Source organism: Diceros bicornis, unplaced genomic scaffold (genome assembly GCF_020826845.1).
Source record: "Diceros bicornis minor isolate mBicDic1 unplaced genomic scaffold, mDicBic1.mat.cur d_74_multi, whole genome shotgun sequence".
NCBI lineage: Eukaryota > Metazoa > Chordata > Mammalia > Perissodactyla > Rhinocerotidae > Diceros > Diceros bicornis.
The window spans coordinates 604,277-627,071 of NW_026690930.1; the positions used below are offsets into that span (position 1 = coordinate 604,277).

Sequence of the window (22,795 nt, forward strand, 5' to 3'; positions counted from 1 at the left end):
TGTCTTAAAATTACAGGGAAGGAGAAAAAAATGGAATGAATTGAGGAAGAGAATGTAGAAGAGAGCTTTAAGAGAGTATGAGAAAGAGTAGAGAGAAAATGCAGAAAAGAAAGGAGAAAAATGTTGAACGAAGAGACAGAAAGAGAAAGAAAGGAAAAGAGGAAGAGTAGAAAGGCAGAAGGACTATGGTGGAAACATCCTTATGAGGCTATAACATGCTGGTAAACAGAAGTAGTAAGTTTAACAACATGTTAACAAAAGGAACCTCTGTGCTGATGAGAGCACAGCTGACCATCGTTCTCAGGGCACCAGAGATTAAATAGGTTACCGAGGCAGGAGACGAAAAAATAGAAAATGTGGTCACAGAGATGGAAGATTTCAGATACTAGAACTAGGGAATAAAGTGGAAGCCAGGCTCATCGCAAAGTCGTGACCCAGATAATCTCTTCCCTGTAAAGAACGTAGAAGTTTATGTTGTTTACTGATTAAATGACGAATAATGTTATAGGGAAAAAACAGAAAAGAAAAAAGTTTAGGAAGAAACTTCTATATTTACGGAAATAAAAAACTACAATATGAATTCAAATAAAAGATACCATTATGTCACAAACTGTTATTTGTCCCTCAGTTCTTCTCGTTTCACCAGACGTTTGCTGGATCCATAGCCCGCAGAATAACAATTAGGTTTACCACCTCTCTCTCGCTCTCTCTCGCCATTGTAACCATGTGTCAGGTATGGCTGTTGGGACAAGAGAGGAAGCGAGACCAGCAGCTTCCAGGATCTGCTCTTACCAACAGGCAAACCTGGTACCCAGACTGACAGGGACGGAGTGAGTGGATGTCTCGGGTGAGCAGTCCCACATAGCCATCGGCCTTGACCACGAGAGTCCCGGGAATCCCAACCTCATTTCCTTGTTAGGGGCCTGCGCTGTGCAGGAGGAGCCTTGAGGATTTGGGTGGAGACAGCAGAAGGGGCAGGGCTAGAACATCTCCATCAATTTACTGTTGCCTCCGAGGAAGCCTCACCAGGAGACCCTAAGAGGACGAGTTTCTTCTTTCTTTCAAACATTGTATCATATCAAGTATTGACGTTGGCCGGTGTGCAGGGGCGTCTTTGTCAGCTTTCGCCAACTATACTCTTTGCAGTTGAAATAAACCTGAAACGACTTCAATCTGACTGGAAACATTTGCCCCTGCCCAGAACAAAGCAGTCTCTATCATGATTTGAAAAAGGGGCCTCAAAAAACGCTTGGCTGATTCTAGCATCTGGTCGTCAAGGAGGCAATTGACCATCACCAACCAATGTCAGCTCTACCGCTGACTCTTCCCAAGTGTCCTCCCAATAGGTGAGAAGAGCTAGGAGTCCACCCAGCAGGAAAGCCATCCTGCTGGCTGTGGGACCCAAATGCAAATTAAAAAACCATGCCCCTGTGGAGCACCTACTTTCCTCCCTTTGGATGGGTCACTCATAATGCTCTCAACCACTCCCCACACTTTCCACAGGGTATGGCTAAAATCCAGCCCAATCTTGACTGTCTTCTTCAGGGTCATATCCCAAGGCTGGATCCATATCGACATGGATGGTAGTTTATTCTTTGGTTTTCCTCTGGAATAATGGACTGTTGGTGGGTCTCATTCTGTTGGATTAAAGAAGAGCATGTAGCCATTTCTTTAAACAGCGACATGTGACTACAAATGAAAATGGTTAGCCTATTTTATTTTTTTTTATTTTCAAATCTGTGTCATGGGCCAAATACATAAAAGCATAGAGATTTTTGACACTTCTTCATGACTATCACGAGCCAAACTCCCTCAAACAATACGCTCTTCACACTCCCATTGCGGTCGGTAACTGACAGTCGTCTCCAGCTGAGAAGTAGTGAGGCTTAGTGGAATCACTGTTGAGTATCCAGACACACCCTCTGCCCAAATCATCATTTTCTTTTCCTTTTTTTTAAAAAACCAGCTCCTCGTGATATGCTAGCACGTTATTTTGCTTCTGAGCAAATGACCTCAGTTTTGTTCACAACCTAAATGAAAATTTCCTTTCATCCCTGTATATCTGTGAATATGTCATTCACTGTGAAGATCAGACCTCTGCAGCTTCATTTACTAAGAACCCAGGTCTGTGCACATCTTCTCCAGGAAGGTAGCTCAGTGGGAATACCCAGTAACGGTGACTTATTCACTTCCAGAGAGAGTTGTGTTAGCTAGATGCATGTTCTTTCTGCCGTAAACCATGAGTCATGACAGGGTTGGGATATAGATAGTTTTGGTGCTTATGGTGAGTTTTGGGTTCTACTTGGCTGACTTTTATTTTTGTGGTAAGGAGAGAAGAAGTGGTTACGTTTTGCTATGCAATTTATCTTGGAAGTGAGGATTTCCTATGACCCCTCTTTAAAGCCCCAGATCTAGTTTAATTTGGACGTATCCCAGGATTGGAAGGCATGCTTTAAAAATCACTATTTGCAACTATATTTCTGATTCTGTGTAAATCAGAACTTTTTGTTATAGTGTCACCAAAACAAAATATAGCGATAACTTGGATCCTGAGGCTATGTAAAACAGCCACAGCAATCTATTCTCCAGAATTTCAACTTTTAAATGTCTATCAAAACAGAGCCACCATTTTCTAAATTATAGCAAATAAATATGAGAAAGTTAAACAAACAAAATAATTTTATAGCAATGGAAAAGTATTTCTGTCAGTTTTTATTTTAGAGTTTCACGCATGACTCCATTTGAAAAGTAGACTCTGCCTTTGAAAAATGTTTAAAAACAAGTGCTCTAGACAAGAAATTGCAAACTGGCACACTGGGGGCCATCTTCGGTGAATCATAGGTTGTTTTGTCTAAATAAGGTTTTGGAAATCAGGTCTTTTATGTAAAATACACATTTCATGCTCCTATTAGAAATCAGAAGATTTTACACTCTTGTCCCATAGTGACAATGACCAACTGGCTGGAAGCAAGTAGAGGCTGCCTCTTAAGACAGGTCATGAGTTTCCATAGTGACTAATTCCACATCAGTCCCTGTTGTCTTCCACCTCAACTCTCTTACTCACATACTTGACCCACATGGACACCCACACTCCACAGCTGTGTCTTTTCCTGTTTCTCATCTCTCAGCTGCACTTTCAATATCTCAACCAGCACATTTCACATACACTTTTGCAGACTCTGATGCTGCATGGTCTGTGTCTTTGTATTTATACTGCATAATCTCACACTGAAGGAAAATGCAGTTCATCTTCAGAAAACTCTCTGAGATCATTAGCAACAGAGTGGAGCTTGGCGAAATGACGATCAGGAGTGAGCACATCATCTTGAGACTTGGTTAGCGAGAGTTGAATGTTCACGCTATCACAATGCCGTAGGCCCCAGAGAGTACAAAAGAAATCAAAGGAATGGAACTATTTATCCACACATGAAAGGGGATGCATTTTCTCACATACCCCTAGCTCGAGTGACGGGTGTGTGGAGCACCTGCCCTTCAGCTGCCGTCTGCCCCTCAGGCAGAACTCTGCCACTCAGGGTGTTTGAAAGACATTGTCCAGACTAATCCATTGAGAAACGGCTGCCCAGATGTTCAGATGCCTTGGAGCAAAACAGACGTGTTCTAAGGTTTATAAAAGTCCAAGACGTTTCCTCTTCTCCTAGAGTCCGTTTCATGTACTTCATCCCAGTGCAGCGAGGGCCCTGTGAACAGACACATGCAACCTCAGATTTAACACACCCCCTGCTGCCCCACAAGCAGCTGATGCCTGGGGATGCCTGTTCAGTGGAATAAAGATCAGGCATGTGCCCATTATCCTTACTCTTTCTCCCCAACACCTCTTCAATATACTCAGACATGGTGAGAGTAAATCTGTGTCAAATTCAAAAAAAAACCCTAAAAACCAATGATTGCTCATTTTAGTGTAAAGTAAAATGAAATTCTCAATGTTAATTAGACCTTTATTTGAAATCTCAAGAACCAGTTAAATGAATTCTTATTCACTGCCGTAAAACAATGTTTTAATGTTTTTTGCAAGACACGATAGGGCCTCCTACTGCCCGATTTGTTGAACGTGATCATTCAAGGAGAATGATCTGCTTTTAGGCAAGAACTATTTACGTATGGCTCTTTTCTTTCCAGGAAAACATTTTAACCCTGCTGTTCCCATGATGTCACAAGGACTAGAGTGTTGGGGAGGACTGAGAGCACACTCTTCCTCTGGAGTATGTTAGACTCTAAGGGTCCATGACACAGGAGTGGGGAACATTTCATTCATCGAGGATTGAGCCTCTCGTGCTGGGTGTTGAAAGAAACACCAGTGACGTCCCCGTGTATTCACGTGGAGTATCTGACAGTCAGTCATTGCAGGATTACAGAAGGAGGGGCAGTTCAGAGGGGAGGCCCCGTGGAGGCAGGCATGGAGGAGCGCGTGGTGACTGACACCGAGAGCTTGTGACCCGGGCAGGTGGCAGACTCTGTTCGGTCAGAAGACTCTGCCGACTGCAGTGCATAGAAATCCACGTCCGTCCACGGGAAGTCGCAGGACGAGAACACCGCTGACAGGAAGTCACCTGTCAGAGCGTGCGGCACGAGTGGTGAGAATGTTGAGTCTGAACCAAGGTCGTGGTGTCACAGTGGTGGAAAGGCCACTGGAGCTGAAAGATGCAGACCCAGAGTCATTTCCAAGAACAAACTGGAAGGTTTATGGGACCAATTAGGCAGAGATCCTGAGGAGGAGAGGTGAAGATGTGCAGTGGTTTCCGGCCAGGAAGAAGAGTGTTCCATGGACGGTGAGGACAGATGCGTGCTGGGCTTCTCTGAGGGCTGGGAAGACGCACGGGGAGCTTGATTTTAGACATGACACAAGTTCAGTGATGGTGCTCAACACACATGCGCCAAGGCGTGTCTCTCACACACACACAGCCTAAGAACAGAGTCCATGATCACGGCACAGCCAGAGTGGGCGCGACACTGTCGCCACTGATACAGGCAGGGTGAGGGGGTTGGGCCTGTCAGGTGTTCTGAGGAGAAGTCGGCCGGCCTGAGAGTGCTGGAAGGTGCTCAATTCTCATCAAGAGGAGGGCCGGTTTCAGAGATGAGAAGAGAGAGCTGGAGAGGGGAGAGCAGAGTCAGGAAAGGGCGGTGAACCATGAAGCCGAGCAAGGAGGGTCCCTGTGGGGCCACACGTTTCCCAGAGGCCTGATAGGGTCAGAACGTTAGGGGCTTCCTCGGAGATCTCACTCTCCACGGAATGGTGAGCGCAGAGGTCAAGGGCAGGATGGAATAAGGGATGCACGGCGAGGCCTTAGTGACTGCTGCCCTGATGTACGGGAAGAAAGGCTTCCAGGTCACGCCCAGGCCCCACCAGATGTGTGCCGGCTGTGTGACAGGAGGCGGCAGGAGGAAGAGAGGGGTGAGCACTGATATGGCAGTCAGAACTCCAAGGCTCAGCGAACAGGTGGCCCCAGAGAAGAGGAGAGGAGAGGAGACTTCCTCCTGGAAGGACGTGCACAGGGAGAAGCTAAGGCCTGTCCTTGCAGGGGCTGGGCGTTAGTGTGCAATCTCATCGGTTTTGGGGAGTGAATATGTGTTTCTGGAGGACGCACAACATGCCGGGTGCTGTGTGGCATCTGGATGAAAACACTGAACTGACGCAGGCGCAGGTCCTCACAGGGGCTGGCAGGGGAGACAGACCTGCCGGGAGGCACGGGCAGCAGGCCCAGGCGGGGGGAGGGCAGGCCTCCACTGCAGGCCGGGAGGTAGCAGGAGGAGCCCACAGAGCCAGCCTCACCCACACAAGGACCGGGAGATGAGAAGAATATAGGAGAAGACAGAAGAGGGTGGAGATAGGGGAATGTGAAGAAGTGGGGGCGTCCTGGGGGAGGGGAGACAGCAGGACAGCAGGGCGTGAAGCTGGTGAGGAAAGCGAGCCCCTCAAGGGTCGGGGGAGCCCCAGGAAAGCCCTTAGCTGGGCGGTCAGAAAACCAGTTTGTCAGAAGGATCAAGGAGAGATTGATGGAGCCAGTGCTGAGAGCAGGGAGCTCAGTTAGGCGGCTGTTGTAAGAAGCATGTGCTTTCCACCCGCGAGGTGCTGGGACAGAGGACGTAGATGCATATTGTAGAGAAGGTCTGAAGGATTGAGAAAGCACGGGATGGGTTTCCTCCCAATCAAGGGAGAAGGTTGGATGAAGGCTGGACACGCTGGGTGGCTGCTCCGCAGGTGACCACATCCGACCCCTGAGCTGCTGACACTCATCTGCAGAAAAGCGTGTCAGTGCTGGATGCATATTTACTTATTTTACCAGCATTAAACAACGCTAAACAGAATCCTTGAACCTCTGAATTAACCAGACTCCAGACATTCCTGTAGAAATATCTACAGCTTTCTGGTGGACTGGACTTTGATTAAAATAACAACAACAATACACAAATCCATGTGCCGTGTCGGTGCCTCTGGGAGCCTGGAACCATCCAAGGAGACTTGGGGAAGCCTGGTATGTAGATGGCAAGATGGGAGCCCGTGCATCCCTGCTGCACGTCGGCCTGAGTTTGTGTCAACACCACCACAGAAGCACAGTGTGAAGACAGCATGGCTATGTGAATTTATAGGTGGGAAAACGAGGCTCGGCGTGCTTAAACCTTCCTGAGATCATGAGATTTTATACAGAAGAGGGTTGAAGGAGGCAATCTCATTGAAGGAGGTGCTTATGACACCCGGCTCAAAGGTGTGCCAGCAAACGGGGAGTTTCATTTGGATTGTGGGTCGTTCCAGGCTGCCGTGAGAGATGCTAACTGGGACGCAGGACCTGACGCACCACGTGGGGCCTCGAAGCCTGACATCCAGTGACTGAGACTGGGTGTCCATCGCACTAGATGGTCCCATTTCAGTGCTGGATTTCAATGACTCTCTGTTTCACTGACTTGCCGTCAGTTCAAAGACTCGCCATTATTTATGAAAATGCACTGCCGATTAAACTAAAAAAATACCCTTTTATGACTTAGATGTTTTATACATATTGAAAGTGTTCCTCAATGTGTTTATTGAAATATCTCTACTTATACCCACGTAAATCCATATATTTAGACAAAGACTAGTATGATACATCGTTATTTGGAAAGCATGAAGAGGACAGTGTAAGTGAGCTGGTGAAGGCATCATAAAACATATTCACATTCAGAGCACAGTTGTTCCAACCATGCTTGACTGAGCCACAAATGCCCATGTTTTCCACTTAACCATGGCTGCCCACTGTGGCTACAGTGCCTGCGAAAGCATTTCGTAGAAGAGACTCTAATCACGGCCATGGTGTTCTCCCAGCCGCTGACACCGCTCGGCAAGTTTTGATGCTGTGGCTTCCTTGAGCTCCCAGACATGAATGGAGTACATTTAAGCAATGGTGGGGGACCACATGCCTTTCTCAGATGGGCCTTTCCATGTTTGTTGCTTGAAACACCCAGAGGTCGCCCTTGGTCAGCCACACCTGCAGAGATGACCCCCAATTTTCTCCATGCAGTGGAGGTGACACCTCTCACAACTGTCCCTGGACAAGCACCATAGGATGCCGGGTTTGCCAAATCATCCTAACATCTGAGATGGTAAACTATGGGAGACTGAGCATCGTGGGACTGATGGCCTATGGCATCCAGGACTTCTTAAAGATGATATTTTATAAGGCGTGGAACTAGAAAAGGAAACATTATTCCAATTGCTTTTGATATCCTACAAATTGCAGGGAGCATAGCCCTCATAACTCTCCCCTTTAGGATCTCGTCTGCCAGGACACCATCTTTCTTTTCTGACATGCATGTGCAGAATCTAGGTCATGATTGTTGAGGCCTCGGACACCTCAGCATCTGTTTATGTTGTCAAGAGAGCTATGCAAGAGGTGAGAACTCAGGGTTTGAAGGGCTTTCGGGGTTTGATGAGTGAGGTCTAAATGAGGTGGCCCATGGACAAGGCGGATGTATTTAAGAAACTCACGGACCCTCATCCTTCAGCAGAGCAGTGACGCGCTGCCCTGTTTTCTCCAGGGGAGAGTCCCCTGCCTGCTGTTCAAGTGGTCAGCATTGCCTCAGAGAACGTTCAACTCAGCCCAGACCAAGTCTAGAAACAAGAACCTTGTTACGTTTTTGTTTTTAAATGCTTTTAAAAGACAAAGGTGAAATCAAGCAGAGCTTGATGATCTTATGAGTCCAGCAGCAGAAAGCACAGGCCACGTGGAGCCAGGAAAGAAGCATGTGAGGGTGAGACACGCTTAGTCTCAGGAAGCAGACCCGAGGCAGACCCACGTCTCTCACAGCTAGCACTCCAGGCGGAAAGAAGACAGGGTCTCAGATGACAAAGGACATCTTTGCAGTTTCAGTTTTCAGAAACTTATGTCACCTTAGAGCTGAGGACAAATTTATATCTGAGCCAGCAGGACATTGTCTGCCTTCACATGCAGGAGGTACAAAGGGCAGACTGAATCATTGAAGCCACTTAGGAGCCTTTCTCTGGGAAATGATAAAACTGGTCTATTCAGCGTCTGCCAGTTGATAGTCGATCTGGAGAGAAAATGCATCTGCAGCTGTAGTGTGCTGCATGATGCCGCCAGCACGGCCTTGCAGGTAACGCTGTTGACTGACCGATCAGAGCATCCGACACAGATGTTACTGCAGACATCACGCCTGGTGGCCCATTCCCCCTCCTTCCTCGGATACGATACCTGCAGACCTTTTAGATTCGTTCTTTCAGGAGACGAGAGATCACCTTAGGGAGAGTCCCAATTGTGAAAAGCACACCTGCCATTGCATACCATAGAGTATCTCAATTCACACGGAGGAGTCCATGATGATTCAGTACAGATGCGTGCACTGATAAATAATCGCTACGGTAAGATCCCTTTACACTGCACTGTGATTGGGGGTCCTAACCATGGGGACCTAGCATTTACATAGGAGATTAAAATTTAGGATGTCAAGAGTTTGGATTTGAGAAGGTGGGTTGTGCAGGATGGTGGGCTCCCTCCAGTGGAATTAATTTTTAAAATGCACTTTTGCCGGAAATTTAATATGTAAATCTGACATGTGGGGGTGTGGTAGAAGAAACCATGCTCTCAGCTTCCTCTTTTCTCCCTGGAAGGTCCCCGACTCTGTTCGGTTACTCAGGGTGCAGCAGAGAGCTTGAAAGCCAGTGGTGTCCCGTAAAGAGTGTGGGAACTTTGTTTCTGGTGCCTTAATCAAGAAAGTTTCAGAGATCACTACCTCAAGTGTCCTTCCAACTCTAAACTCTTGAAGACAGACTTTTTCAGAAGACAAAGAACAAACGTCTGGAAACAAAAGATGGAAATGAGGGGCGGTGACGATGCTTATCGTTTCTTATACTTTATTTAATCTGACAAACAGAAGTAAACACTGGGTAAGAAACGATTTCTCTAGACTTCTGTAAATATGAGATTTCACATTTGACAAACGACCTCACGTGCCTTTGTAGATCAATGGAGTGAACTCAGCACATTTTCCCTGGAAGAAGATTCAAGAATAAAGCGCCCTTGGTCTGTTCCAGGTGCCCGGTCGGGACAGGCTGTTTCTGTGGACAGGGAGCTCCTAACCTCATCGATTCCCCAGGATTCCCCATGTACCGACACCTGGTGCAGTTGCCTGCAGCTGTCAGTCTTCAGACCTATTCAGAAACAGTTGTCTTTTACAGCACGGAATTTACTTTTTTATTTGAATGTTTCAACGGCTGGTTTTTAATTTTCAAAATAAAAATTTAGGTTTCATATTGTTCAAAGGAATTCATGCAACAGGTTACCTTTGATTCTCATGTAGAAATATCTTTTTAAGGGTAAAAGGACTGGGGTCTCCATGGCCGTTACCCATTAACCCAACACTGGATTGAAGAACTGCTTGCTTAGGAAAACATCTTTTGTGAGAGGTACCTGTTTCTTGATTAACATAGTGGTTCAATGAAAATATCCTTTGTTTCAAGGGCAGACCTGGAAATTCTGGAGGGAATAGAGCCCAGAAATATGCGTACTTTCACTGATACAGAGAGCGTGACGACTGACCGGACAGGGAGCTGGCCAATTTGGGTGCGAGGACAGGGAGGAGATTACATCACAGATCTCAGTGGAACCACATCAGTTCTGCCTAAACATGAGTGATCTTGGTATAATTACCAATTACCTTGGATAATTGTTAAACCTACCTGATTCAGGACTTCCGAATAGGCCCAGGGATTCTTAATTTATAACAAATGCTCTCAGGTATTTAGATAGCTGGGCAACATTTGGAAACATTAAACTATGTGACTTTCAAGCATTCATTCATCTCAGACGCTGTACAGTTTGCCTCTTCAAAGTACATAAAATGGGATAAATAATGTATCCTAAGAAAGTTCTGGGTTTTGAGCGGATCTCTCAAATTAATGCTTATAAGAATGAAATTTCACTAAGATCTTTCGAGGTTTCCATTTTTTGACACAGAACTTGAGACAAGCCAGATATAAGATAAAGTTTCCACAATTCTTTGGGCTTCTGCTCCCACATAGGAGTGAGCCTCCGCCATGTAAATGTGCCCAGATTCATCTGTTATCCTGAGCCAACATGTTCAAGTGTGGCAAATGTAATGTTCATTTCCTGAAAAATCTTATTAGATACAAGAATTGGGTCTCCTCTATGGAATTGGGCGAGTGACTGAACAGCACACACGCAATGCCTACATTTCACTTTTTGGAAAGTCTTTGGAGTAAAGGCTTCCCTTGCCTCCCCCTCCACCTGCCAGATGTAGGAGGTAGTGCAGTGGATGAGGGGCCCCAGGTTCCTCCCATTCTCGAGGTGACATGATCTTGCTTTGCCCCTTACCAAGATTCACCCAAGGAGCCTGTTGCTTCAACACGTTGACATCACTTCAGACAAATTGTATATGTTAACACTGAGCATCTGAGGCTTCCTGGGCCACCAGCATGTGCTGCCCATCCTCTGTTCTCTTGAGATGCCTCCAAGGCCCCACAGAGCAGGCTCTGAGGCCACAGGCCCCTCACATCATGGTGTGAATGCACCCTCAAGGGCCAACTTTTGTTTCTGTTTTCCAGTTGTTTTCCCTTACATGAAACTGAGATCTTTTACTTTTTGTTTTGATTTAAGTCAATTTCCTCTTTTTTTAAATCTTTGAGGATAGAAAAATTACTTCTTAACATGTCTTTATCAAAAACATTCCCATCGTCAAAAACAACAACAGGCTAATTCCGACTCTAATCTTCTCTTCTCCCCACCTCAATCCCTTCACCTTTATGCACAGATTTAAACTCATTTTACTGAGTCTGTTTCGTAGTTAACTATAAACATCAGTATGAAAAAAAGAACAAAAAGTGATTGTCCCAAGTAGATCTTTGGAAGCATTGTTGCCTTTGGAGAGCCAGGAGCACACTTTCCGTTCATACACTGCTGCTTAGCAAGGGATGGCGGTTGAAGGATGATGATTAATAACAGACATTTGTAGAACTGTGTGAGCATGTGGACAATCTTTCTTATTCAGTCATGAGGAATATTTACAACTGAATGCCCTATTGGAATTTTCAGGAAAAACAACCTCAAAGCTTTGGCTTTGATTTACAGATATTTCATTTTGTCCTAGAGGAAGACTGTAGCTGTTCCTCTTAGAATTTACCTTCCTATAGACAGGAGATGAATCAGAATCAATGTCCCCAATGTTACTGTTTCTAGGGTGAGGTGTGGGGAGTGTTATCAACTGTAGAATGACATCAGCTGTGAGACTGTCCCAAGAGATGAAGGAGAAAGAATATGCAATCCTTCTCCATCTAAGCAGAGGAATCAGGTTTTTTAATTTCCAGAGGTGTTTTTAGGGATCTGGACTGGAAAAATAAGGATGAAGCTGAAGGTTGTATTTCTGTGGGTAGTCTTCCACCTCACTCCTTGGGTCTCAGTGATGCTCCATCCCAGGTGGATGTGAGCAATGACAGTTGCTCACTTCTTAAGATGATGCCGCCAGGACAAAGCTGGTGGTCACCTTAGAGTGGGCAGGGTCTGGCCGTGGGATGGGGCAGAGAAAGGATACTTTCTTCTTCACAGTTCAAGAGGGACTTTGTTCTATTTTTCCATTTAATGTTCTTTGAATTTGATATATTTCTGTCTGATCCAAAGCTACAGTCCTCCAGTGCAGCTCACAGACTGTAAATCTGAGACCTTCTAGGTACTCTCATTGGGCAGTTCTGACGCTGGTGTGATTACAGAAAGGTCACTTCTGAGAGAGACAATGAAAGTGAAAGTAATCTGAGGGAAGGAAAGATAAATTTCATTTACAAAATGTTCAGGGATTCTTCCTAGAAGATCCAAGTGGGGGGAAGATTTCAATTTAGAATCTTATGGATCACAGCTCACCTGTTTTATTACTAAGCATAACTACTCACTAGATCCATTTGCTGCTGAGCAAGGTCTGTTCTGAATTCAGACTTGGCTAGTAAAAGCTCTATAATAAAAGCAATTCTTTGATGTCCAATCCCAGCACATAAAATCCCAAAATATGCTTTTACTAAGGTGAGTGAGTGAGTGGTTTGGGTTAACATGTGAACAGTTACAAATGTCAGAGGCTTGGAGGGATAGAAATTAATTGGAAATTTCACTCAAGCCAGGTATCTGGTTTAAATTTGAAGAAATGAATATATTAAATATGCTTTATTGAACTGTCATGCATGAAATTGCATCCTTACATATCTGAAAAAAATGGGATCATTTTCCCAGAAGTTGGTAAGATTCCAGTGGTCTTTTCAGGGGATAGAGAACCCCACGTCTCAGCACCCCATCATTTACAGCCTGAAAGCCTTGCCCAGCCTGCGGAAATTGGGTTCCAGGCTGATGGCAGGCTGATGTGGCTGTCAACACACTAGGCCAGGGAGGCCGTTTCTCAGTGTGTGAATACTGACAACCATCACTGGCTGGACATGGTCTGGGTCAAGACTACACAAAGTGGCAGTCAAGGCAACGGAACAGCTACTCTTCTCATGTAAAGAGAGAGAAGCGATGCTCACTTTCTCTGCAAAGGAAATCAGGTGGATTTCCCGCAGCACCTGTCATACCTCTATTCCCTGAACGGGAAGCCCAGGAAGTTTAAATAAACAAATGCATGTGTTGTGAGTAAGGGCACAATGGACATAATCCAATGATGTACAGTGTGATTATGACATTTTTGCCTTTTAGGATAGATTTTTTTGAAAAATTAAGCTGTAGAAGAAAAAATGAAATATTTGAGAAACAGCATTATAAATAAAGTCATCTATTTGATATAATTTATGGAATTCCATAGAAATCATCTTTTCTACACATTCTCTCCTACCGCTCTCAATATATGTGCACAGACATAGGAAAACGGTTGTATATTCATTCAACAGAATGGTATACTGCACATGCTATCATAGACTGGATCCATTTAACATCTCCAAGCTTTGATTTCCATGTCTGTAAATAGGAATAATGATAGCACGTACCTCCCAGGAAAGCAGTGAAGATTACCTCCTATGACACATGTAAATTACTTCAAGAGATAGAAAAAGTTGCTAGCTATTATCATCATCATTAATAAAGCTTAACACTGTTCTGACATTTTATGTGTTAGAAAAGCGACAGAAAACAGATTGGATTCCCAGAGAATATACTAAAGACAATGGGCAGCATGTCAGTTTTAGTTATTCATTTGCATGCATGCATGTGCATGAAGGAAGTGTTTCTTCTAGTTGAGAAATAACAGTTCTTTTAATAGGCTTCTGTGCTATGGAATTCCTTTGTCTCCTACTCCTCACTCACACCTCCAATTTGAAATCATAGCAGAAAACAGATTTCCTGTTACGCAAAGAGTTTGCCAGGGAACTTTCAGAGAGCTCAATGGCAGTCCCCAACGTAATAACCTCTTTCTGATAAGTTTCACGCAGGCGTTTAAATGCTTCCCATTCTAAGAACAGCTCAAGCGAGGCAAATGCCAGTCCTAGAATCCAGGCTCCACTCTTTCCCTTCGAGAGGGCTGTGCCTCTGGCTGCCACATGTAGAGGCAACCACAGCTCAGGGAGAGCTCCTACCAGGCATGTGAACTCTGCAGCAGCTGTAAACCTGCAAAGGTGACAGTCTCAGCCAAGAGGCTAAATTGCCACTTGAACTTCAAGCACGTGGGGCATTGTGTGTATATTTTGAGGCTTTTTAACACTTAAAAGCTGCAATTCACAAGGACACTTAAGCCTGTCTCTTTCATAGAGGAGCAGAGAACCAGAGTCAAACTAGGCAATGACTGTTCATGACTGCAATTCAGTGAAGGAAACAAATCACATGCGAGTTTATGTATTCCAATAAATATCATATTAAATATCATCAAGCTGTTTTAAGGTAAATTTTACATTAAAATGGGAAAGAATGGTGTTATGTGTGAGAAAAAGCAGACAACGCCCTAAGTATCATATCCTTGTCTACTGCAGCATGTCCCCTACAGAATTCCCCGGATCATGGTTCTTACAACTTTTTCTGTAAAGAGTCAGTTGACAATTTTTTTAGGCTTTGCAGGACATGTGGCCTCTGTTGCAGCTCCTCAGCTCTGCCACTGTAGCTCACAAGAATTCATAGACAACACATAAATGAGTGAGTGTGGCTGTGTTCCAATAAATTTTTATTTAAAAAAAAAAAAAAAAAACAGGCAGCCAGCCCAAGGGCATGTTTTGCTACACCTTTTGTAGTTAAATACTATTATGGTGTCCTGAACTTAGCTGCAAAATTTTATCTATTCTCCAACCCTATACAAATGAGTTTGACCATATGTTTTCCTAAAACAGATTAGTGAATTTACAGAAATAGCAGTAGAATATATCTCAAATGATGCAACAGAGAAAAATAGCTGGGAAAAAACTCATAGTCTCAGCAACCTGTAGAATAATATCAAGGGGTATAAGACACTTATAGTTGGAATTTCCGAAAGAGTGAGACAAGAATATTTGAGAAAATAGTGGTCAAATACATTTCTAAATTTGATGAAAACTCTAAATCAGCAGATCCAGGAAACTCAATAAATCCTAAGCAGAAGAAACAATACATACACAAATACACAGACACACAAAGAATGTCTACTAAGGCATATTAACAAACAAATTGCTGAAATCCGGTGATAAAGAGAGTATCTTAAAAGTAGCCCATCACATATGGACACACAAATGAAAGAACGGCAGCAGACTTTTTGACCAATACTGTGAAGCCAGAAGATAATGAAATGACAGCATAAGTGCTGAAAGACAAAAACTGTCAGCCAAGAATTCTATACCTAGCAAATCTATCCATTGAAAACAAACACCAACCACATGAGATACCACCACACACTCCTGGAACGGCTGTAACCCAAAAGTGTAACATTACCAAGTGTTGACGAAGAAACTAGGACCTTCATACATTGTTGGTGGGGATGTAAAATGGTACAGCCATTTTGGAAAAGAGTTTGGCAGTTTCTTAAAAAGATAAGCATCTATTTACTATATGATCCAGCAACTCGATCTTATGAAGATATCCCCAGATAAATAAAAGCATATGTCCACACAAAGACTTGTGCCTGAATGTTCACAGCTCCATTATTCATAATAGCCCAAAATAGAAACAACCTAAATGTCCATCAAGATATAAATGAATAAACAAATTGTGGTGGTGTAGCCATGCTGTGGGATTTTATTCACCAATTTAGAAAGAACAAACTACTGATGTATTCAACAACCTGGATGAATCACAAAAACACTATTCAGAAACGAGAAGGCAGACACAAAAGACTACAGATCATAGGATATCATTTACAGGAAATTTAGAGAAAAATCAAGTGTGTAGAGAGAGCAGATCAATGGCTTCTGGGGCTAGGGTTGTGTATTGGTCAGGGTTCTGCAGAGGAACAGACCCAGTCCGGGACACCAGGAAACAGAGATTGCGGGCTTACCCAATTGGGCGGTCACTGCACCAAGAGATCCCCATGTTCCTCCCAATACATTCTGTCTCCCCCACAGCAGTGCTCCACAAGGGGTCTTAGTATATTCTTAATGCCAAGATTAAAGCCATATTTATTCCACTACAAAAAAAGTTACCAAAAGTTGTCATCCATTACCACCATTTCTTTTATTTCAATACAAAGAAAATAAGGCTTTTTAGATGACGAAGAGTTAAGAAAGCAAAAATTTTGAGGGACTTTAAAATGATCTATCTTTGCTTATTCTTCTTGACAGCTTTCCTATTGTTTATGGGAATCGGGGAATTGTGGCATTCTCTCAAGTCACCTGTAAAACATCTGGCCTTCATTTGGGGGAAACTGGTTCATGAGAGGAGCTGTCATTTATTGGACCACTTCTGGCACTGGTCGTGAAGCACTAGGTTGTCAATATTCTAGGCAGATCTGTGGGTGGGTAAACAGCAGGAAACACTCTTCAGAAGAAGAGCCCCTCGTTTTAAAAGGAAGGCTGGGTCCATACTGCCGACACAGGGGTTTCTCTACTCTGAAGGGACCCCACATTGGGGATCTGAGTTTGTAATAAATGCCAATTTCTTTGTTTACGATATTGTTACATTCTTACTAATCACAGCATATGTACTAAAACTTAATGAACAATCTATCAAAGAACAAAGCAACATACAGAAAACATCCTCAGGACGTAAATGCCTGCCTGCAAAGAGTAATTGTGCTGTTTAATTGACTATCGGTAAAGGTTTACAAAATGGCCGTTGCAAATGCTGTCAAGAGCTGACATTTCGGTCATATGTAAAATTGGGGGCAGCTAGAGAACTAACCGAGAATCTTACCGACCAGGAAAGGCTACGACAAAGGTCACTTTCCTACGGCCATTCTAAATCAGACCCTTACCCAGGAAAAACACATTTTTTTGCCAAGGGGATTGAAAGGGCTGTGTTAATTTCATGACAGGAAATTATGGAGAGTAAAACGTAGGCTAGAAGACAGATCTGGTTTTTCCAACATGGTTAGATGGTGCATGGGCCAGGCCCCCAAGGAATATTTTATCTGCAATGCTTTATGATTGACAGGGGGTTGTAGGTTTCCTTTTTTTTTCTAGTTTGATTATGAAGATAAAAATAAAATTTGACTGAGATCTTTGATGATAATTTACAACATGTGGGAAAATATTTCCTATAATTTCCACGAACAAAAGCCAAGAATTTGAAATGGTGTACTAAGGAGCTGAAAATCTCATAAAAGTTGCTTTTCTACATCTGTAAGGAAGAGCAAGTTTTCCATATCTGGGTTTCTTAGAACTGAGTAAAGTTGTCTGGAAATTTTGGTTGAAGATAAATACACTCTCTTACAATGAGAGGAGATGGGTGGGGGTTTAGGGAAAGAGAGAGACAGAGTCATAGACAGAGAGAGAGAAATAGAGAGAGAGAGACTGAGGAGGGTGGAGAGAGAGAGAGAGAGAGAGAGGGACAGAGGGAAAGAGCGAGAGAGAAGCTTAAGAGAAAAAGACGCTATTTGTTGGTTTGTCTGTCTTTTGGGGTTCAGGGATTGATTTTGGGTCCCAGGAGAGGGAAGTAGGAATGAGAAGAATCTATTAATCTTACAACTATGTGTTTTATTTCTTCAGTGGTCAACTTTTGTTCAGTTTACTTTATTAAAAATTGAAATGGAACACAGAATTTGAATGATTTCCTCAGGATGAGAACAGTTGTTGTGACAAAATAATGCAACTAAAGAAAAACAAAACAAATCTTCCAGGGGATGGAAATTCTTTTTGGGGAAAATCATCGTTGATTAGCCATGCCCGTCCTGGGTGTGAAAGTATACAGCAGTGACATCTGCTTTGACCCGGCCTTGACAGGCCTGGGACCGTCCTGCTCACGTGTGGTGGTCAAGTTGCAAAATAGCAGATCACCATATCAGGAGTCCAGTGAAATTCACTTATACAGAAATTTGGTTCAAGATACATCATTTGATATTAAGTTTGTATGTTTAATTTAAATACAAAATAAAATTTATCCTGGGGTTGAAAATATTAACTCCAGGGCTAGGCCTATATTTCTTTTTATTTTTTATTTTTGTGGTCTTTTCAAGGTGTACGTTTTAAAAGTTGAGGGAAAAAAAAAGATATGAATAAATTACTCTGTCGCAGGAAAATGAAATGAGTTGATAAAGTCGGTTACGTCTATTGATATTAACCCTATTAGAAATTAAAACTGAAGAGATTTTAAAATATTTTTATTAATTCAGTAAAAATGGGGAAGAGGAGAGGGAGGAGCGTGAAACGGGTGACAGGGCACATGTGTGTGGTGATGGATGGTAACTAGTCTTTGGGTGGAGAACATGATGTAGTCTATGCAGAAATCAAAATATGATGTACATCTGAAATTTATATAATGTTATAAACCAATGTTACCTCAATAAAAAAATTAAAAATATACAATAATATACTGATCAAATGTTAACATAAATAACATTTAATAAAAAAATAAATATAATTTTCCAGCCAAACAATTTTTACTGACAAGAGTTGGTGTTACTTTACATTTTTGAAAATCTAACGTGTGGCTTAAGGGAAGGCAGCTAGCTACTCCCGGGTTGAATCTGTGTTGATATGATGTTTTGGTTGCAGTATACAAAGCAGATCCAGTGTTGTCAGATACGTAGTTAGAAAAGGGAGGGTTTTTCACAGCCTCTCCAGAGAAGTGTGGCAGTTCTTTGACACTATGCCACGGTGGTAGCTTCTTAAAGGGGAGTTGCGATGTGGACTCTGATACCACATGTGTGGAAGCCTTGTGTTGTTTTACATCAGCATCCATTGACCCATCGCACCCTGTAAATGGATCTTTTGCCTCTGCATCATTTTATTTATTTATTTTTTTGTGAAGAAGATCAGCCCTGAGCTAACATCCGTGCTAATCCTCCTCTTTTTGCTGAGGAAGACTGGCTCTGAGCTAACATCTATTGCCAATCCTCCTCTTTTTCTTTCCCCCAAAGCCCCAGTAGATAGTTGTGTGTCATAGTTGCACATCCTTCTAGTTGCTGTATGTGGGACGCGGCCTCAGCATGGCTGGAGAAGCGGTGCGTTGCTGCGTGCCCGCGATCTGAACCCGGGCTGCCAGTAGCGGAGCGCGCACACCCAACCGCTAAGCCACGGGGCCGGCCCACCTCTGCATCATTTTATATAGCATCATGCATTGTCATTTGGAAAGTGTCGGTTTCTTTGAGTTATATACAGGTGTTCCAAATGCTGACGCTTTTCATTAAACAATACATAAGCATCACTTTTGTCAACGTCACCACTGCTAACAGAAAACTCCTGTGGACTGGCAGCTGGCGGGCTCACAGCGGCAGATACAAGATCTCCAAAGTTCTTATTTTCACATGGACGCTCAGATGGTATCATGGCAACAAAAACTGGCAGTTGCTGTCCTTGCAAGAACAGGTTCATCTGCTCACTGCTGAGATGTCTGCCCAGTTCCCCAGACTGACGGATCAGAGTCTGACCGTCAGTCACTCTCTCCAGTAAGCGCGGGATCCCATGACAAGGATGCAGCTGGTCTTCCTGACAGCTCCACCGATGGCGCATATGCTTTTCTTCAAGACTATCCTCATATTTCTGGATGCAACAGAAGCACTTCCTGCCTGCTTCCCATTTTGACAAAGAAAATATTAAAAAGATGCACACTCAAAGGTCGAGATTTGGTAAAATTAATAGTTTCACTGCTTGATCAGAGACATTCTGAAGTCAGACTGGCGTTGTGTCCAGCTGCAAGTTCCTGATGGAATACTGCAGTGGCTACCCGCAAGCTTGGGGCCATCATCCTGATTTATCCTCTGGCGCCTGTAGGATTCCCAGCACTGTAGTTCCAGGACAAATGATGAGATTCACAACAGTTACGTAACGCTTTGAGTGTTTCAGCACCACTTTTGTTTGTCATGAAGCATTTACACAAAAGATTTTCTTTGATGGCGCTGGGTCCAAACACATCTGTAGAAGGAGAAAAAAAAACTGAGTATACTTTTGAAAGCATACATATTTATAGTCTAAACCTAAAATATTCTAGACAACACAAGGAATATACAAGGGCGCATTCCCTTAGTCTCAGAGAGATGCTGTTCTCATGTGTCACATGACGTCTGGTCAACTCCACGGGACACTCGTGAGAGAACAGAGCGACAAGGAGCCACAATGTCCATTGTGGGCATTTCTAGGGCGGCTCTAACAGAGCACCACCCCGGGCGGCTCAAAAAACAGAAAATTGACTCCTCGAGTTCTGGAGGCCAGAAGTCCGAGATCAAGGTGTGGGCAGGGTCGGTGCCTTCTGGGGCCATGAGGGAGATCTGCCCAGTCCTCCCTCCTGCTTCTGGCGGTTTGTGGCGTCTCTGACATTCCTTGGCTTGGATCTCTCCAGCTCTGCTTTCTTCTTCACGTGGCGTTCTCCCCGTGTGTGTGCCCGTGTCCAAACCTCCCCCTTCTAGAAGGACACCGGTCATATTCAACTAGAGCCACCCTAGTGATTTCATCTTTATTCCTTACATCTGCAAGGACCCTGTTTCAATAAGGGCACATTCTGACGTACGGGGGATTAGGACTTCAAGATATGAATCTTGCGGGGACACAATTCAACCCATAACATATGTTTCAGTGTTATTATGAAAATAGCTTGCTCTCTAGGATCCCCCCGTAAGGGTCTCAGGTAACCTCAAGGGTCCACACTCCATAGCTTGAGAATATTCACTTACATTTTTCTATTGTGCTATTACTCCATTATTAACTTCTTTTTTAGATGAATCTTTTAAATTCATTTCTAATTAGTTAGTTGGGTGAGGGTCATGGGGTAGCAATCTTTCTTCCCAATTAACCAGCCTGTTTGTTATCACTGTTTAGTGTGATGACCCCTCTTTCCTGGATTTCATCTGTGTTGTTAACCCCAGAGAGTTTTTCCACATTTTAACTGGGTGTTTCTGATGCACAGGTAGAAAGTTGTGGACGTTTATTTTCTCATCAGCTTGTGATCATTTTACTATTTCTGATCATTTTGTTTATGGGTGATCATTTTACTTCCATTTCTTCAGGGATGTTTTCAGGGGCGTCCTCGAGAGAGGGTGCAGGGCTGTGTGTTCTGGCTCAGCCCCCAGTGATTAGTGAATGAGACCAGGAAAGGGGCTCTTCCTGCCAAGTCTCAGGTTAAAAGATGCTGACATCTTTCCATTACTCACAGGGAGAAAGAAGTCAGAGTCTTTAGCACACAGACCCCCCAAATGGACCACCAGATCGTGTTTCCACTTTCACTTCCGGAGCTGCTCGTGGTCCCTCTTTGTTCTAATCACCCCGAGTAGTTTCCTGTGCACCCAGCACACAGAGCCCACTCTCCTCTCGTGCTGTGTCGTCTGCCAGGAATGCTCCTCTGCACTCGAGGCTTAGGGAGCAACCTGACCCCTGGCAAATATCTGCACTTTTCAAGAGCCTGTTTAAATGCCATCCCTTCTCTCGACCTTTCTGACACTTTCTCAGAGCAGAATGTTCTTTTCCATCATCTGCATTTCTAGAATCCCACAGCTTGTTTTCAACATAACCACCTCATGTGACATTCAGTGTCACCTTGTTCCATCTCAGGCTCAGCCAGGAGCCCCAGCCCTGCAGCACGGAGCACCTGTGGGCGCTCAGTAGAGCTCAGCTGGGTTTAACTTGAGATATCATGGTCGGGGGGGATGGGACTCTAGGCAAAGGGGCCAAGTCCCCTTGCATGGTGTCCACCAACTCATCTGCTCAGGATCAGGCTTGCCCTCACTCCTCCACATGTTGCCAGATTTATAGGGCCTAATTTACATCCCGGCCAGCCTCCCCTGAAAGGTGTCTGATGGTTTTCCCGCCTGTTGTCCTCCTTTACAATCAGGAAAGTGGAGGCTCAGGACAATATATTCCACTGTGTTTGTGTTTTCCAGAGCCACAATGCTACCTTCAGCCTCCATCCCTCTGCCTCCAGCCTCAGCCTCCAGCCTCCAGACTCAGCCTTCAGTCTCCAGACTCGGCCTCAGCCTCCAACATCCGGTACCCAGCCTCTTGCCTCCAGCCTTGAGCATGCAATCTCAGCCTCCAGTCTCAGCCTCTAGCCCCTAGCCTCAGCCTCAGTCTCCAACCTGCAGCCTCCAGCCTCCAGGTGCCCGCAAACCAGCACCAAGGAAGTGTGATGTCAACATCCGAAACCTTTTCCCCACATTAGCTGGCAGCGAACTTTTATCTAAGACTTTAGGCCCTGAGCTTTAAGAAGAAAAATGCTATTTTATTCTAATTATTTACAAATGAGTTTAGGCAAATGGAAGTAAGTCTGCCATGTTTCTCAAGTAAGGCATTTTGGCAAGAGCTTTCTAACCAATATCATATTTACAGATTCCCCCATGGGCTTGCATTTGATTCTGCATACATGCTATAAAGAGGATAATGAGGATAATGATCTGACCATTTTTGCTTTGCTTTGATTAATTGTAAATAAGTGGAATTCCCAGAGAGAAATAACCTCTATTTTTAGATTTTCATTTAAAATAGATTATGGTGTTCTAGCTATAGTTGGAGGAATAACCAGACCTATATTCTGTTTTGTTTCTTAAGATGCTCCTGATATTTTTACGAGATTTTGTATTCTGGAAGGCTTCTGGCACGTGGTTTTGACACGAGATTTCTGATTAGTGCAGTTTATTTGGTTTTTGAAATGCTTCTCTAATGTGCATTAAGAGGATTTGCGTAACTACTGTTTGCTGATCTCTGTCAAAGATTCACATTGTTAAGAGCTACAGAATACTCCTAACAGCGGGCACAGGAGGCTGGTAC

At 43.9% G+C, this 22,795-nt stretch overlaps 2 long non-coding RNA genes across 3 annotated transcripts in view; both read left to right on the plus strand.

The window, feature by feature from the left end:
* The window catches only part of LOC131402360 (uncharacterized), a 227,251-nt gene extending 205,092 nt beyond the window's left edge, over positions 1–22,159 (plus strand). The window contains exon 3 of the long non-coding RNA XR_009218586.1: positions 22,094–22,159. This is a non-coding gene — a long non-coding RNA (uncharacterized LOC131402360). The remainder of the gene's footprint in view (positions 1–22,093) is intronic.
* LOC131402359 (uncharacterized) lies at positions 1,636–5,479 on the plus strand. Of its 2 annotated transcripts, none has more exons than XR_009218583.1 (3): positions 1,636–1,704; positions 2,913–2,994; positions 4,138–5,479. It is a non-coding gene; the product is annotated as an uncharacterized LOC131402359 (long non-coding RNA). The 2 variants fall into 2 exon arrangements; XR_009218585.1 differs by having other exon boundaries at positions 2,945–2,994.
* Positions 22,160–22,795: the final 636 nt, after the last annotated feature.